The following is an 18,539-nucleotide window of genomic DNA, read 5'->3' on the forward strand; positions in this document are numbered from 1 at the left end:
TGGAACCCAGGTCTCTGGCGCTGTGAGGCAGCAACTCTAATAGCTGTTACCCGCAGCAACCCCTCTATCCATGTTTGAGGAGCAACATGTAGAGATGGAACTATTGGGGCAAGGAATATGTGACACAATGTTCGGCCTCACAGGGAACATTCCCCACTCCACAGAAACATTTCCGCAGTCTCCACAGAAGCATTGCCACAGTCCAATATAACGCAATGCATCTGCTGGCATAAGTATTACTTGTGATTCAACAGGGAACATAGAACAGTACAGCACAGGAGCAGGCCCTTTGGCCATCAATGTCTGCGCCAAACATGATGCCAGGGCCAACTCTTATGAGCCTCCATATCCCTCCATGTCCTTCTTTGTAACCATGGTATGAGGGGGAACTTCTTTACTCAGAGAGTGGTAGCGGTGTGGAATGAGCTTCCAGTGGAAGTGGTGGAGGCAGGTTCATTGGTATCATTTAAAAATAAATTGGATAGGCATATGGATGAGAAGGGAATGGAGGGTTATGGTATGAGTGCAGGCAGGTGGGACTAAGGGGAAAAAATTTTGTTCGGCATGGACTTGTAGGGCCGAGATGGCCTGTTTCCGTGTTGTAATTGTTATATGGTTATATATGGTTATATGGTTATATAGGTGGCTTGTCCCAGTGGAACTCTGGCCATGAGGATATTGCTGCCAGACGACTTGGTAATGGGAATGCCACAGCCCAGGACCAGGCCATTCGGCCCACAATGTCTGTGCCGACCATGATGGCAGATTACACTAATCCCCTCTGCCTGCATGTGATCCATACCCCTCCATTCCCTGCATGTCCGTGTGCCTATCCAAAAGCCTCTAAATGCCACTATGCCACCACTACCGCCCCAGGCAGCGCGTTCCAGGTACCCACCACCCTCTGTGTAAAGAACTTGCCCCGCACATCACCTTTAAATGTTACTCCTCTCACCTTAAAGCTGTGCCGTCTTGTGTTTGAAGGTACACAAAAATGCTGGAGAAACTCAGCGGGTGCAGCAGCATCTATGGAGCGAAGGAAATAGGCAACGTTTCGGGCCGAAACCCAAAGGAAATAGGTAACGTTTCGGGTCGAAACCCGGAAGGGTTTCGGGCCGAAACGTTGCCTATTTCCTTCGCTCCATAGATGCTGCTGCACCCACTGAGTTTCTCCAGCATTTTTGTGTACCTTAGATATTCCAGCATCTGCAGTTCCTTCTTAAACCCTCTTGTGTTTGATATTCCTATTCTGGGAAAAAAAGGATCTTACTGTTAAACCTATCTATGCCTCTAAGTATTTATAATACCATGAAGTATTTTATCTACCTCCATCAGGTGTCCCCACCTTCCAGAGAGAATAATCCAAGTCTGGACAACCTCTCCTTGTAACTAATACAATAGACAATAGACAATAGGTGCAGGAATAGGCCATTCGGCCCTTCGAGCCAGCACCGCCATTCAATGTGATCATTGCTGATCATCCCCAATCAGTACCCCGTTCCTGCCTTCTCCCCATATCCCCTGACTCCGCTATTTTTGAGAGCCCTATCCAGCTCTCTCTTGAAAGCATCCAGAGAACCTGCCTCCACCGCCCTCTGAGGCAGAGAATTCCACAGACTCACCACTCTCTGTGAGAAAAAGTGTTTCCTTGTCTCTGTTCTACGCACTAATACGCACTTATCCAGGTAGCATAGTCATAGTCATAGAGTGATACAGTGTGGAAACAGGCCCTTCGGCCCAACTTGCCCACGCCGGCCAACATGTCCCAGCTACATGAGTCCCACCTGCCCATGTTTGGTCCATATCCCTCCAAACCTGTCCTATCCATGTACCTGTCTAACTGTTTCTTAAACGTTGGGATAGTCCCAGCCTCAACTACCTCCTCTAGCAGCTTGTTCCATACACCCACCACCCTTTGTGTGAAAAATCATTCTGGTAAGCCTCCTCTGTATCCTTTCCAAAGTCTTCAAGGGTTATTGTTTTCCACCAGCATGAAGTAAAAGAAAGGACAAGAAAGTGGCCCAGCGGTGGAGATGCTGCCTCGCAAATAATCCTGGTTTGATCCTGACTACGGGTGCTGTCTGTGTGGAGTTTGTCGGTTCTACCTGTGACCGCATGGGTTTTCTACTCCCACACTCCAAAGATATGCAGGTTTGTGTGTTAATTGGCTTCCCTCATGTGGCAGATAGAACAAGTGTAGGGATAATCGATGGTCAGCACAGACTCAGTGGGCCGAAGGGCCTGTTTCCATGCTATATCTCTGGAGCTAAAACTAAAGCAACGAAAGATCCACGACTTTTCAGTGCTCCCACGTCCAAAGACGTTCGGGTTTGTAGGTTAATTGGCTTCTGTAAATTGTTCCTGGTATGTAGGATGTAACTAGTATACAGGTGATCAATGGTCAGGGTGGGCTGAAGGGCCTGTTTCAATGCTGTAGCACTAAACTAAACTAAACTAAACTAAAGATACTCTTGGACAGCCAGCGACAGTAAGCCTGCCTGATAGCATCTGCTCTCCAGATAGCTTGTAATCATTACATTGTCCCAGCCACCCACAGCTTCTGAATGGGAACACCGGATTTTGGGACCTGGGACTTGTTTGTGTCAAATTGTGGAGGGTTTGTAGAAATAACATGTGTGCAAACTGTGTCGGGTGGGGGGACACACAAAGTATTCTCCTCAGACTGGATAGACGGGCTGTACATGTGTGGTCTTGTTGCCCCATGCGATGCCGAGGGGAACTCACACTCTATGGACCGAGCTGGTTGCAACACACACACACCGCAGATACAACCCACTGTTTATAGAACTTCCTGCCTTGTGGTATAGAGTGGGAGAATCGGTCAGCTACTGTACCTCCCACGCCAGTCTGCCGCTCCAATACACACGTCCACCAGCTAACATAAGTCATGCAGTGTTCAGTGGGAAGAGAGCAAGTCCATATCAAGCACATACATACCGTCCCTCTCAACCCCATTCTCCTGCCTTCTTTCCATAACCCCTGACAACCCTGAAACATCCAGAATAGTGAAAGGCCTGGATAGAGTGGACGTGGAGAGGATGTTTCCACTGGTGAGAGAGTCATGGTCAAAGCCTCAGAATTAAAGGACGTTCTTCCAGGAGGGAGATGAGGAGAAATGTCTTTAGTCAGAGGGTGGTGAATCTGTGGAATTATTTGCCATAGAAGGCTGTGGAGGCCATCAGTGGATATTTTAAAGACAGAGATAGATAGATTCTTGATTAGTACCGTGGCAGGTGTAATGGATTGAAGGCAAGAGAATGGGGTTTGAAGGAAGAGATAGATCAGACATGATTGAATGGCGGAGTAGACTTGATGGGCCGAATGGCTTAATTCTACTCCTATCACTTATGACCTTATGATACCCGTACTAAGCAAGAATCTCTCTCTCTCTCTCTCTCCCTCCCCCATCCAAGTCGCACCAGCTTCTTGTTCTCACCCAACAAACTGCTAACAGTGGCCTGTTTCCTTTATCATCGTTACTGTTTGCACATCTTCCATTAATTGATCTCACTGTCTATATCTCTCCTTTCCCTTTCCCATGACTTTCAGTCTGAAGAAGGGTCTCGACCCGAAAGGTCACCCATTCCTTCTCTCCAGAGATGCTGCCTGTCCCGCTGAGTTATTATAATAGTTGGGATGGGATTACAATCAAAGTTTGCTAATGCAAGAAGTGTAATGAACAAGGTTGGTGAGCTATCGGTGCCTTGAACCACTCAGCCTCATGCATTAAGGAAGTAACTGCAAGCTGCTAAAATAGAGAAGAACAGGTTTGAATTATTCTTGGAAGTAGCGCAGTGGGTATATGGAACACACTGTTAGAGGAAGTGGTTGAGGCTGGTACAATATTAACATTTAAAATACAATTGGACAGTGTATAAAATCATGAGAAATAGACCGGGTAGATGCACAGAGTCTCTTGCCCAGAGTAGGTGAATCGAGGACCAAAGGGCATAGGTTTAAGGTGAAGGGGAAAGATTTAATAGGAATCTGAGGGGTAACTTTTTCACACAAAGGGTGGTGGGTGTATGCTGCCGGATGAGGTAGTTGAGGCAGGGACTATCCCATCGCTTAAGAAACAGTTAGGCAGGTACATGGATAGGACAGGTTTGGAGTGATATGGACCAAGTGCATCTAGGTGGGACTAGTGTAGCTGGGCACGATGTGGGCAAGTTGGGCCAAAGGGCCTGTTTCCACACGGTATCACTCTATGACTGTGTGCATGGATAGGGAAGGTTTAGAGGGCTGTGGGCCAAACATAGACTAATAGAACTAGTTTAGATAGGGCATTTTGGTCAATGGATTAGTTGAGCAGTGGGGACACCACTGCCCACAGTATGACTCCATTTTTTTTTTTGTTAAATTGAAAAAAGATTAGAATAAGAAAAAGAAGTTAGATAGTAAAGGATAGAAAGATGTGAAATATATAGCGTGTGAAGAAAGAAAACGAGTAAATGAAGAAAGTTGAGAGAGAAAATAGAGAAAAGAAAAGAAAAGAAAAACGAAAAGGAGATCATTATTTATAATCTTGACCAACCCTCGTCCAGTCCTGAAACCATATAACCATATAACAATTACAGCACGGAAACAGGCCATCTCGACCCTTCTAGTCCGTGCCGAACACTGGCCTGAAACAGTTATTTTTTACAATTGTGTTGCACCATATGATTCCAAAAAAACGACGAATGGAGACCAACTCGTTATGAATTGGTCTGATTTATCCATTAGGAGGAATCGCATTTCCTCAAGATGAGCGGTGTCCAACATACTTGCAATCCACATTTTAAGCGTTGGTATTGATGTACCCTTCCAAAATTTAAGTATTAATTTTTTTGCTATTATTAAACCATAGTTAAGGAATAGATTTTGAGATGTGTTCAATTTATTCCCATCTTCCATTACACCAAATATAATCATTCAATGATTCAAGCTACACATCAACCACCCATTTACACTAACGCTAAGTGAATGTCCCATTCCCTATCCTTCCCATATTCCCCTCAGCTCTATATAAATCCGACCACTCACTGTCGCACCTGGGACAATTTATACCTTCCGTTTACCCTACCAATACCTTGGAGTGTGGGATGAAACCGGAGCACCCGGGGAAAACCCACAGAGGTCACGAGGAGAACGTGCAAACTCCGCACGGACAGCACCCGTAGTTGGGATTGAACCTGGGTCTCCGGCGCTGTGAGGCCGCTACTCTACAGCTGCTCCACCGTGCTGCCCGCTTCTTGACCACTTTTTCCTGCGATTGGGCCAGAGGATAATGTAGTCATCCAGCACGGAAACAGGCCCTTCAGCCCAAGTTGTCCATGCTTGAATTGCATTGAATTGAATTGAATTTCCTTTACTGGCATTCAAACAATAGTTTGAACGAGATTTCGTACCTTGCAGTCTTGACAGAAAAAAAAAGCAACAGAACACACAATGAACACAATTTAACACAGACATCCATCACAGTGAATCTCCAGGCACCTCCTCACTGTGACGGAAGGCAAAACATCTTCTCTCTTCCTTCCTTGTTCTCCTGCTGGGTCGAGGCAATCGAGGCTCTCGATGTTGAAGCCCCCCGCCGGGTGATGGTAAATCCCACGGCAGATTCCAAGCTCTGCGAACGGGCCGATTCAAACTCCGCGACTCGGGGGGGGACGAAGCTGCTACCCTACAGTCCAGCGGACAAAGCTGCCATTACAGGAGCTCCCGAAAATGCTGGCCAAGATACCCCATCTACACTGGTCCCATTTGCCCGCATTTGGCCCATATCCCTCTAAATCCTTCCAATCCATGTACCTGTCCAAATGCCTTCTAAACGCTGTTATAGTACCTGCAATAACTACCTCCTCTGGCAGCTCGTTCCTTATACTCAACAGCCTCTGTGAATATGAATTATCATAGAATCAGACATGCAGTAGATATGGTGAGCAGATATGGAAAACAGTCTTGAGTCGAGACATTCACTTCCATGAACCTTCTCCAAAACGCAATGGGCAAGCATCATAGTTACAACGAAGGAGTGAAGAAGGGCCCCCGACTCAAAACGTCACCAATCCATTTTCTCCAGAGATGCTGCCTAACCCGCTGAGTTACTCCAGCAGTGTGCTCTTTAAAAGTGCATCCACACTCACATATACGCAGATGCACATACCAGTTCATCCACACTCAAATCAGCGCGCACACACACACTTCATTGTTACTCCAGCATTTGTGTCTATCATTGGTATAAACTAGGATCCTCACTTCATAAGGTCATAAGTGATAGGAATGTCAGTGGGCAGTGTGGAATGTGGGATGATGTGGTAAGGTCATAAGGTCAAGGTCATGTCAAAGGAGCAGAATTAGGCCATTCGGCCCATCCAGTCTACTCCGCCATTCAATCATGGCTGATCTATCTCCCCTTCCGAACCCATTCTCCTGCCTTCTCCCCTGATCAAGAATCAAGTCCCAATCAAGAATATATCTATTTCTGCCTTAAAAATAGCAATTGACAGCATCCACAGCCCTCTGTGGTAAAGAATTTCACAAATTCACCACCCACAGACCAAATAAATTCCTAGAGGAACATCCTTTAGTTCTGAGGCTATGACCTCCAATCCTGAACTCTCCCACCTTCACGTTCACAAGTTATAGCAGTGGAATGAGGCCATTCTGCCCATCGGGTCTAATCCACTATTCAATCAAGGCTGACTTTTCTCTCCCTCCAAACCCCATTCTCCTCCTTTCTCCCCATAACCCTAGACACACGTTCTCATCAAGAATATGTCTCTCTCTCCCTTAGAAATATCCACTGCCTTGGCCTCCACAGCCCTCTGTGGCAGCGAGTTCCACAGATTAGCTAACCTCTGACTAAAGAAGTTCCTCCTCACCTCCTTTCTAAAAGAGTGCCCTTTAATTCTGAGGCTGTGACCTCTGGTCCTAGACTCTCCCACCAGTGGAAACATCCTCTCCACATCCACTCTATCCAAGCCTTTCATTATTCTGTAAGTTTCAATGAGGTCCCCCCTCAATCTTCTAAACTCCAGCGTGTACAGGCCCAGTGCTGTCAAACGCTCATCATATGCTAACCCACTCATTCCTGGGATCATTCTTGTAAACCTCCTCTGGACCCTCCCCAGAGCCAGCACATCCTTCCTCAGAAATGGGGCCTAAATTTGGTCACAGTTCTCCAAATGCGGCCTGACCAGTGCCTTGTAGAGCCTCAACATTACATCTCTGTTTTTGTATTCTAGTACTCTTGATATAAATGCTAGCATTGAATTTGCCTTCCTAACTACCGATTCAACTTGCGAATTAACTTTTTGGCAGTCCTGTACCTGCACTCCCAAGTGCCGTTACAGTTTCAATTTCTAAATTCGTTCTCCATTTAGAAAATAATCTACACCTTTATTCTTATTGCCAAAATGCATGACTCCGCACTTTGCTGGTCTGAATTTCATCTGCCACTCCTCTGCCCACTCGCCTAGCCAGTCATTGCATTTTCATTATACTTACAATTTCTCCTTTCCAATACCTCCCTGTACGGAGATGGTCGAGTGGATCGTGTTTGTAAGGGGATTATATCCACACACAATGTTGGATCTAGGCTCCAGGTCCCAGCCCCACCAAAGTCTTGAGGACGGACGTGAAGCAGTGTTTGGCTTTGCGTTAAATCGTCCTGTAAACATAACCTGATATGCTGTTTGGGTTCCATCGGTCTGAAACATTAACCCCACATCCCACCATCCAGCTGTTGGACAGATGCTGACTCTGCCCCCAACGGTCTGGCAACTCTTGTTCAACCCGCCCGCCTATTTCTTTTGGCCTTGGCTTCAGACAGTCCCTGCCAGAGAACTCCGAACCGGCAGGCAAGGATTCCGTTTGATTCCACTTCATGGGTCGACAGACTTGGCTTTGATCTCAGTTTCGTTTAGTTTTGAGATACAGCACAGAAACAGGCCCTTCGACCCACCGAGTCCGCACTGACCAGCAATCCCCACTAACTAACACAATCCTACACATACTAGGGACAATTTACAATTTTACTAAAGCCAATTAACCTACAAACCTGTTCAAGAAGGAACTGCAGATGCTGGAAAATGGGTCTGAAGAAGGGTTTCGGCCCGAAACGTCACCTTTTTCCTTCACTCCATAGATGCTGCTGCACCCGCTGAGTTTCTCCAGCATTTTTGTGTGTCAACCTACAAACCTGGATGTCTTTGGAGTGTGGGAGGAAACCGGAGATCCCGGTCAAAACCCACGCAGGTCACGGGGAGAACGTGCAAACTCTGTACAGACAGCACCCGTTGTCGGCATCGATCCCAGATCTCTGGCACTGTGAGACAGCAACACTACCGCTGTGCCATTGTGCTGCCCTTTCTTGTCCATGAGCAGAACTCCACACACATCTCCTAATCTGAGGAAATACATTCTTGCCATAGAGGGAATACAGAGAAGGCTCACCAGACTGATTCCTGGGATGGCAGGACTTTCTTATGATGAAAGACTGGATAGACTCGGCTTGTACTCGCTGGATTTTAGAAGATTGAGGGGGGATCTTATAGAAACGTACAAAATTCTTAAGGGGTTGGACAGGCTAGATGCAGGAAGATTATTCCCGATGTTGGGGAAGTCCAGAACAAGGGGTCACAGTTTAAGGATAAGAGGGAAGTCTTTTAGGACCGAGATGAGAAAATTATTTTTTACACTGAGAGTGGTGGATCTGTGGGATTCTCTGCCACAGAAGGTAGTTGAGGCCAGTTCATTGGCTATATTTAAGAGGGAGTTAGATGTGGCCCTTGTGGCTAAAGGGATCAGGGGGTATGGAGAGAAGGCAGGGATGGGATAGTGACTTGGATGATCAGCCATGATCATATTGAATGGCGGTGCTGGCTCGAACGGCCGAATGGCCTACTCCTGCACCTATTTTCTATGTTTCTATGTTTCTATCTGCTTTCATGATGTTGATATCTGCTGCAGAAACTTGGTCTCCTCTGTAGCCTGAGCAGCTCCTAACTGCTTCCACCCCACTCCCCTCCCCCTGGTACCCTGGTCCCCTCGTCTCACCACAGCCCTGCAGCTGAGCTTGTGGACATCCCAGCTGCCCCATCATTCACATCAATGCAGCACAGTGGAGCAAGCGGTACAGTTGCTGCTTTACAGCTCAAGAGAGACCTGGCTTTGATCCTGACTACGGGTGCTGTCTATACGGAGTTTGTACGTTCTCCTGGGCCTGCTGCTCCAGGTCCCTGCCCAATTGCATTTACCCGGGCCGGTTGCAAAGGGCCAGAGCAGAAGTCAACAGAAGATCATGAGTTTTCAGATGAAGTGCAGGAAGGTTTCAGCAGTGAGAGGCAACTACCAGCCAGAGACTAGGCTTCAGCCAGTGACTAGGCGTCAGGCAATGTCTAGGCCTTAGGCACTGTCTAGGCCTCAGGCAGTGTCTAGGCCTCAGGCACTGTCTAGGCCTCAGGCAGTGACTGGGCCTCAGGCAGTAACTAAGCCTCAGGCAGTGACTGGGCCTCAGGCAGTAACTAAGTCTCAGGCAGTGACTGGGCCTCAGGCAGTAACTAGGCCTCGGGCAGTGACTAAGCCTCAGGCAGTGACTAAGCCTCAGGCAGTAACTAAGCCTCAGGCAGTGATTAGGCCTCAGGCAGTAACTAAGCCTCAGGCAGTGACTGGGCCTCAGGCAGTATCTAGGCCTCAGGCAGTGACTGGGCCTCAGGCAGTGACTGGGCCTCACAATGATCAGGCCTCAGGCAGTGACTGGGCCTCAGGCAGTGAGTAGGCCTCAGGCAGTGATTGGGCCTCAGGCAGTGACTAGGCCTCAGGCCGTGACTGGGTCTGAGGCAGTGAGTAGGCCTCAGGCAGAGACGTTTCAGGTCAGGACCCTTCTTCAGACACATCCCGATGGCTCCAGGACTTAATTCTTAAGCATGATGGAATGCTAGCTGTGTCTTCTGGTGGTCCCAATGAGAATTGACCCAGTTAATCCCACTCTTTCAGTGAATGCTTTTGCCTGTTCCAGTTGCTGGCCTTTTCCACTTGCCAGTGTGTTGTTTTGGGAGGGTTTCAACGTGCTCATTCACTGGCTCAGATGGTTTCTTCAAGAGTCAAGAGTGTTTAATTGCTATATAGGGCGGCACAGTGGTAGAGCTGCTGCCTAGCAGCACCAGAGACCCGGGTTCGACCCTGACTACGAGTGCTGTCTGTGTGTGGAGTTTGCACGTTCTCCCAGTGACCGCGTGGGTCTCCTCTGGGTGCTCTCTCCCTGTGTTCTCTGGCTGTGCTCTCTCTTTGGGCTCTCTGGCTGTGTTCTCTAGCTGTGCTCTCTCTCTGTTCTCTGTCTGTCTCTCTCGCTGTGCTCTCTCTGACCTTGTGAGCAAGGGCTAGATCCCTTGCAGGAGAGAGTCAGGGAGATAAATCTCAATGAGCTGCCTGCAGAAGCAGAGACATATTTCATCCGACAGCGGGTGGATTAACATTGTTGAAACCCCACATGCACACCAGAAATATTCAACACTGTCTCCGTATCCTGAGCAGAATCTTCCCTCCGGGAGATGTGGGGCATAAAGTGGACGACAGCAGAATCCGTTAACAGATTAACGGTGTCCTATCTGATTAGTTTCAGATGATGGCTGGAAAGGACAGAGGCATTGAACAAACGACAGGGTCAAACCAAGGCCCCATCTCAATTGTCAGCATCGATTGAGATTTCAAGTCACATTTTACCGCACAAGGCTGATTTAGAAATGACAAGTGTAAAATATCTATCTTTCACTCTTTGCCTTCAATTCCTTCTGTTTCCAAAGAATTACGATCAGTTGCAGCTTGTGGTAGACAAACCCTCGGACCACGCGTTCTGGTTGTTCTGTCCGGGTCTGTACCTCCGTGTGAGATATAGTTTGTGCTCACAATCACTACTCAGAGACTAAATCGTGGAAACAAGAAATGCTTTATTTGCGAGTCTGCAGAATCGGGTGCCACTCCAAGTTGAGACACACCGAGCAAAGGAAAAATGTCTATTTTGATACAATTCAGTATACAGTCTTTATTGATCGGACGCCTCCCCTTCTGACCCCTTCCAATCAGGGTACCGAGGTTCACAATCTTCCAACCCTCCCCTCCGTGCATCATCAATCATTCCCTCTCCTCCCACATCATTCATCGCATGTACATTTAAATTAGGTTCTTTGTCATGAGGGGCGTAAAGTTAATATTCATTTATTTTATTAAGCATGCTCAGTAGCTGTTGCCCTTACCTACTTAATTGCCTTTGACCTAAAGACTAGCTTCTGTGTTGTCAGCTACATTCCTCACCTCATCTTGGTATTCTACAATGTTATCAACAGCTCTGAAGGTCCGACAGTTTGTCCGAATCACAAGGTTGGTGATTCCAACTACTCGGCCCATCACAAGGTCGGTGACTACAACCACTCGGCCCCTCACAATGATGGTGGTTTAATCATCTTATCCCTCACATCCGGTTCTGTGGGGGGGGGGATCCTGTAGCAGCACCCACTGGTACCTTGGGGTAGTCAAGCCCTTGGATTGGCTACTCCAGTCACGTGGGCGCGGGGAGCAGGTATCGCGTGCTTTCTGTCGTTTTCATTCAGTCGAGCTCCACACTTGCGGATGCAGCATCATCATTTATTTAGCTGTCTGATAGACTCGCGTTGTTCTTTGTTACTGTTCGTAATAAACATCATTGAACCAACTCTCGGTCTCGACTCCCCCGCTAAACAGCCATCATTTCCAAACAGTGATTTTTTTTTCATGTGACCGTACCTGCCAGTGCTGTGTATAACCTAAAAAAGTTGAAAAAGTTGCACCTCTAAAAAGGTAAAAACTAATTTGAAAGGTCCCATATTAATGCTGGCTAAGCTTATCTATTTTGACACTAATTCCAGTGTTTTTGAGACACTCATTTCAAGGATGGAGCAGGTATAAATGGATAGATGTGCAGAGGTAAGGTAGACACAAAATGCTGCAGTAACTCAGCGGGACAGGCAGCATCTCTGGAGAGAAGGAATGGGCGATGTTTTGGGTTGAGACCCTTCTTCAGACATCAGACATCAGACATCAGTCGGAAGACGGTTCCCCCCGAACCGTCACCCATTCCTTCTCTCCAGAGATGCTGCCTGTCCCGCTGAGTTACTCCAGCATTTTGTGTCCATCTTCGATTTAAACCAGTGTCTGCAGTCCTTTCCAACACATGTACTGAGGGATCTTGGCCTCCACGTCCATAACTCCCTGAAAGTAGCAACAGAAGGAGATAGAGTTGTAAGGAACTTTATTCAGACTTCACTTGATTTTATTTTGCATCCAACTTAATTCCCTTTACCCTGTATCTGTGCACTGTGGACGGCTCGATTGTAATCATGTATTGTCTTTCCGTTGACTGGTTAGCACGCAACAAAAGCTTTTCACTGTACCTCGGTGCATGTGACAATAAACGAAACTCAAACTAAACTAAAGGAAGTCATTTTTGGTATGATTGCATTCATAGCTCGGTGCTACCATAAGGGGAATGAGAAATGTACGGAGAACCCTATCCAAGATGCACCCTGTGTAAACGGACATATCCTTTCAACAGGTGAAGATGGACACAAAATCCTGAAGAAACTCAGCAGGACGGGTGGTATCTCTGGAGGGAAAGAATGGCTGACATTCCGGGTCGAGACCCTTACTCGGACTATAGTTAAGATCTCATATATATCCATACTTTCTCCTTGTTACAGATTATTCGGGGTCATGAAATTGTGTCGAAGTAGCAACTACTAATTCAAGACACATAGTGCTGGAGTAACTCAGTGGGTCTGGCATCCTCCTTGGAGAACATGGATAGGAGACCCTTCTTCAGACTGATTATACTGAGGTTATGGGGGGGGGGATGGGGGGGGGTGGAATGGGGGGGGGATGAGGGGGGGGGGGGGGAGGAGAACGCTGGAAAGGAGGTGGTGAAAGGACAAAGGTGGCTTCAGGTAAGGGGAATAGATGGTCAAAAAATGGTCATGGCCAACCCACTCCCCCACCCACCGCCCACCTCACCTGTATCCACCTCTCACTGTGTGGGAAGGAACCGCTGATTCTGGTTTACACCAAAGATAGACACAAGGTGCTGGAGTAAACTCAACGGGACAGGCAGCATCTCTGGATAGAAGGAATAGGTGACGTTTCGGGTCGAGACCCTTCTTCAGACCCTATCCATCTATCATTTGCCAGTGTTTGTCCTGCCCCCACCTCTCTCTCTCCAGCTTTCCCCCCCCCCCCCCCTCCCCCCCCCCTGCACTACAGTCAGCCTGAAGTAGGGATCCAACCACCAGAGATGCTGCCTGACCTGCTGAGTTACTCCAGCACTTTGCGTCTTTCCCCCCCCGCAAACTAGCACCTGCAGTTCCTCCTGTCAACCGTTAAAGCTGTGCTTTTAATTTCAAAACTGGTTGGCAGATATTCTGAAGTCCAGTACTTGTTTTGAATTATTGGCTGCTGGTTTTATGACCCCTGAGTAATCCCTTCTGCTCTTGAAGGAGAAGTTAGCATTCATAGCAAAAGGATATGAGTATAGGAGCAGGGAAGGTTCTACTGCAGTTGTACAGGGTCTTGGTGAGACCACACCTGGAGTATTGCGTACAGTTTAGGTCTCCTAATCTAAGGAAGGACATTATTGCCATAGAGGGAGTGCAGAGAAGGTTCACCAGACTGATTCCTGGGATGTCAGGACTTTCATATGAAGAAAAACTGGATAGACTCGGCTTATACTCGCTAGAATTTAGAAGATTGAGGGGGGATCTTATAGAAACTTACAAAATTCTTAAGGGGTTGGACAGGCTAGATGCAGGAAGATTGTTCCCGATGTTGGGGAAGTCCAGGACAAGGGGTCACAGCTTAAGGATAAGGGGGAAATCCTTTAAGACCGAGATGAGAAAAACATTTTCCACACAGAGAGTGGTGAATCTCTGGAACTCTCTGCCACAGAAGGTAGTTGAGACCAGTTCATTGGCTATATTTAAGATGGAGTTAGATGTGGCCCTTGTGGCTAAAGGGATCAGGGGGTATGGAGAGAAGGCAGGTACGGGATACTGAGTTGGATGATCAGCCATGATCATATTGAATGGCGGTGCAGGCTCGATGGGCCGAATGGCCTACTCCTGCCTATTTTCTATGTATCTATGTATCTATGAACGGCACAATTATCTAAAACGGTCATTGGAACAAGTTGCGTGAATCCTTTCTAATACCCCCGCCATGGACACCAATGTACAGGCAAAATGTGTAGGAAAGAACTGCAGATGCTGGTTGAAATGGAAGATAGACACAAAATGCTGGAGTAACTCAGCGGGACAGGCAGCATTTCTGCAGAGAAAAATGGGTGACGTTTTGGGTCGAGACATCAGTCTGAAGAAGGGTTTTGACCAGAAACATCACCCATTCCTTCTCTCCAGAGATGCTGCCTGTCCCGCTGAGTTACTCCAGCATTTTGTATCTATCTCCAATGTACAGGCAGATGTGCAGAAGACCCAACACTTTACTTTACTTTAGAGATACAGCGCGGAAACAGGCCCTTTGGCCCACCCAGTCCGCACCGACCAGCGATCCCCGCACACTAGCACTAGTTATAGGAGTAGAATTAGGCCATTCGGCCCATCGAGTCTACTTCGCCATTCAATCATGGCTGATCTCTGTCCTTTAATCCGATTTCCTGCCTTCCCCCCATAACTCTTGACACCCATTCTAATCAAGAATTTGTCTATTTATGCCCTAAAAATATCCACTGACAGCCTCCACAGCCCCCCGTGGCAATGAGTTCCACAGATTCACTACCCTATGACTAGGGTGGTTCTGTTGTGCAGCAGTAGAGTTGCTGCCTTACAGCACTTGCAGCGCCGGAGACCCAGGTTAGATCCCGACTACGGGCGCTGTCTGTACTGAGTTTGTACGTTCTCCCCGCGACCTGCGTGGGTTTTCTCTGAGATCTTCGGTTTCCTCCCACACTCCAAAGACGTACAGGTTTGCAGGTTAATCGGCTTGGTATAAGTGTAAACTTTCCCTAGTGTGTTAATGTACGGGGATTGCTGGTTGGCGCAAACTCGGTGAGCCGAAGTGCCTGTTTCCGCGCTGTATTTCTAACCTAAGTTCATCCTCACCTCCTTTCTAAAAGAGCGCCCTTTAATTCTGACGCTCTGATCTCTGGTCCTAGACTCTCCCACAAGTGGAAACATCCTTTCCACATCCACTCCATCTACAGTATGCCTTTCATTATTCTGTAAGTTTCAATGAGGTCCCCCCTCATTCTAAACTCTAGCGAGTAGAAGCTGAGTGCTGTGTCAAACGCTCATCATATGCGGCCACTGGGAGAGCAGACAAACTCCGCACAGACAGCACCCATAGTCAGGATGGAACCCGGGTCTCTGGCGCTGTGAGGCAGCAACTCTACCACTGCGCCACCATGCCACACAACTTGCCCGACGAAGTGGCAATAAAATGATTCAGGGACCCTCAGAGCCAGATATCTGCCCTGTTAAACATCTAACAACAGGCAAGAGGGAGAGTTACAAACAGCTGTGTTCATTTAAGTTGTGTTTTATAGCCCTAACTACACACCTCCCATCCTCGCTCTGCTTGCAACATTATTTTTTTATACTTTGAGATAAGGCCACAAAAAAACGTTTTGTAACCCTTGTATCCCCACTCTCTCCGTCCCTCCCCCACCCAAGGCGTTGTACTTGTTTCAAAGTCGTGTTGTTGCGTCTCATTAGATGTAACTCCTAGTCCACAATGAGTAGGAAGGAACTGCAGATGCTGGTTTAAACCGAAGATAGACACATAAAGCCGGAGTAACTGAGCGGGTCAGGCAGCATCTCTGGAGAGAAGGAAAGGGTGACGTTTTGGGTCGAGGTCTTTCTTCACACTCTAAACATCACCCATTCCTTCTCTCCAGAGATGCTGCCTGACCTGTTAAATGACTCCAGCACTTTGTGTCTATCTTCCATTAAAGACAAGGCATCAAGACAGCTGGGATACTCTGCCAGACTGAATCCACTGTGTCTTTTGCTTGCAAAAGCAGATTGATTTTACTGCAGAATAAATGTTGGTGAATTTATGGGGCCGTGGAGGCGAATATATTGCACGATCCAGGCTATGATTCATAATCTGTTATAAAAACCATTTAAATGTTGGGATGCAGATCCCGATGTTGTTTTTCTGGAGCAGGAACTCGACTCCGTTTTATGAATTGCACATGTGGCCAACTGATCCCCTGACACCGAGCTTAAAAAATGCGTGTGTTATTATTGTTTTCACTGGGACTTGGTTACGGATTCCTCAAAGTTGGTTCCAGTGAAAGTCAAGAGAGAAAGTCGATGTGGAACTCACTGTTGCAACTTGCGAATACTGCGCCAACAACTCCCCTTCCTAAACAAGCTACCGTCAAGAGCGAGGGCATGGGTTCGATCCTGACTACGGGTGCTGTCTGTACAGAGTTTGCACGTTCTCCCCGTGACCGCATGGTTCTTTCTGGGAGCTCCAGTTTTCTCCCACACTCCAAAGACTTGCAGGTTTGTAGGGTAAATGGCTTTGGTACAATGGTAAATTGTCCCTAGTGTGTATGTATAGTATAGTATCGTTTAATTTAGTTCAGATTAGTTTAGTTTAATTTAGTTTAGATTAGTTTAGTTTAATTTAGTTTAGTTTAGTTTAGTTTAGTTTAGTTTAGTTTAGTTCAGTTTAGTTTAGTTTAGTTTAGTTTAGTTTAGTTTAGTTTAGTTTAGTTTAGTTTAGTTTAGTTCAGTTAAGTTTAGTTTAGTTTAGTTTAGTTTAGTTTAGTTTAGTTTAGTTTAGTTTAGTTTAGTTTAGTTCAGAGATACAGCATTGAAACAGGTTTTTCGACCCACCAAGTTTCGTTTCCTTCAGTTTAGTTTAGTTTAGAGATCCAGTGCAGTAATAGGCCCTTTGGCCCACAGAGTCCATGCCGACCACCAATCACCCCGTATGCTAACACTACCCTACACACACAATGGACAATTTACAATTCTTCCAAGCCAATTATCCTACAAACCTGGACGTCATTGGAGTGTTGGAGGAAACTGGAGAAAACCCACATAGGTCACGGGGAGAAGGTTCAAAGTCCACACAGACAGCATCCGAGTCTTTGGCTCTGTGAGGTAGCAACTCTACCACTGCACCACCGTGCTGCTGTGTAGGATAGTGTGCGTATGCGGGGATCACTGGTCAGTACGGACCTGGTGGGTAAAAGGGTCTGTTTCCGCACTAAATCTTGAAACTATAGTAAACTAGACTAGACTAGACTAGACTAGACTAGACTAGACTAGACTAGACTAGACTAGACTAGACTAAACTAGACTAGACTAGACTAGACTAGACTAGACTAGACTAGACTAAACTAGTCTAGACTAGACTAGACTAGACTAGATTAGACTAGACTAGACTAGACTAGACTAGACTAGACTAGACTAGACTAGACTAGACTAGACTAGACTAGACTAGACTAGACTAGACTAGACTAGACTAGACTAGACTAGACTAGACTAGACTAGACTAGACTAGACTAGACTAGACCAGACTAGACTAGACTAGACTAGACTAGACTAGACTAAACTAGACTAGACTAGACTAGACCAGACTAGACTAGACTAGACTAGACTAGACTAGACTAGACTAGACTAGACTAGACTAGACTAGACTAGACTAGATTAGACTAGACTAGACTAGACTAGACTAGACTAGACTAGACTAGACTAGATTAGACTAGACTAGACTAGACTAGACTAGACTAGACTAGACTAGACTAGACTAGACTACTAGACTAGACTAGACTAGACTAGACTAGACTAGACAACTAGACTAGACATCGACCTGACTCTGGGCAACTAGACTAAACTAAGACTAGACTAGACTAAACTATGAGGTAGACTAGACTAGGGATTAGACTGAGACTAGACTAAACTAGAAACTAAACTAGACTCGACTAGCACAAACTAGACTAAAGTAAACTAAACTAGACTAGACCAGACTAGACTAAACTACACTAGACTAGACTAAACTAGACTAGACTAGACTTAACTAAACTAAACTAGACTAGACTAGACTAGATTAGACCAGACTAGACTAGACTAGACTAGACTAGACTAGACTAGACTAGACTAGACTAAACTAAACTAGAATAGACTAGACCAGACTAGACTAAACTAGACTCAACTAGACTAGACTAAACTAGACTAGACTAGACTAGACCAGACTAGACTAATTCATGGAAGCCCACCAGCTCTCCTGTTAATCATGTCCACGGGTAACCCACACCCATAAGGCCCTTCATTCATCGCCTGATTCTGGGCATCGCGAACCAGCCGCTAAGAGCCCCTTTAACCACCAAGTACAGAGGTACGAGATCCATTCCAGAAGAGGGTCATGAGAATGACCCCAGGGATAGAAACATAGAAACATGGGCAATAGGTGCAATGGGTTCACTCCGAGATCTTCGGTTTCCTCCCATACAGCAAAGATGTACAGGTTTGTAGGTTAAT

The sequence above is a fragment of the Leucoraja erinacea genome, chromosome 39 (assembly GCF_028641065.1).
Source record: "Leucoraja erinacea ecotype New England chromosome 39, Leri_hhj_1, whole genome shotgun sequence".
Taxonomy (NCBI): Eukaryota; Metazoa; Chordata; class Chondrichthyes; order Rajiformes; family Rajidae; genus Leucoraja; species Leucoraja erinaceus.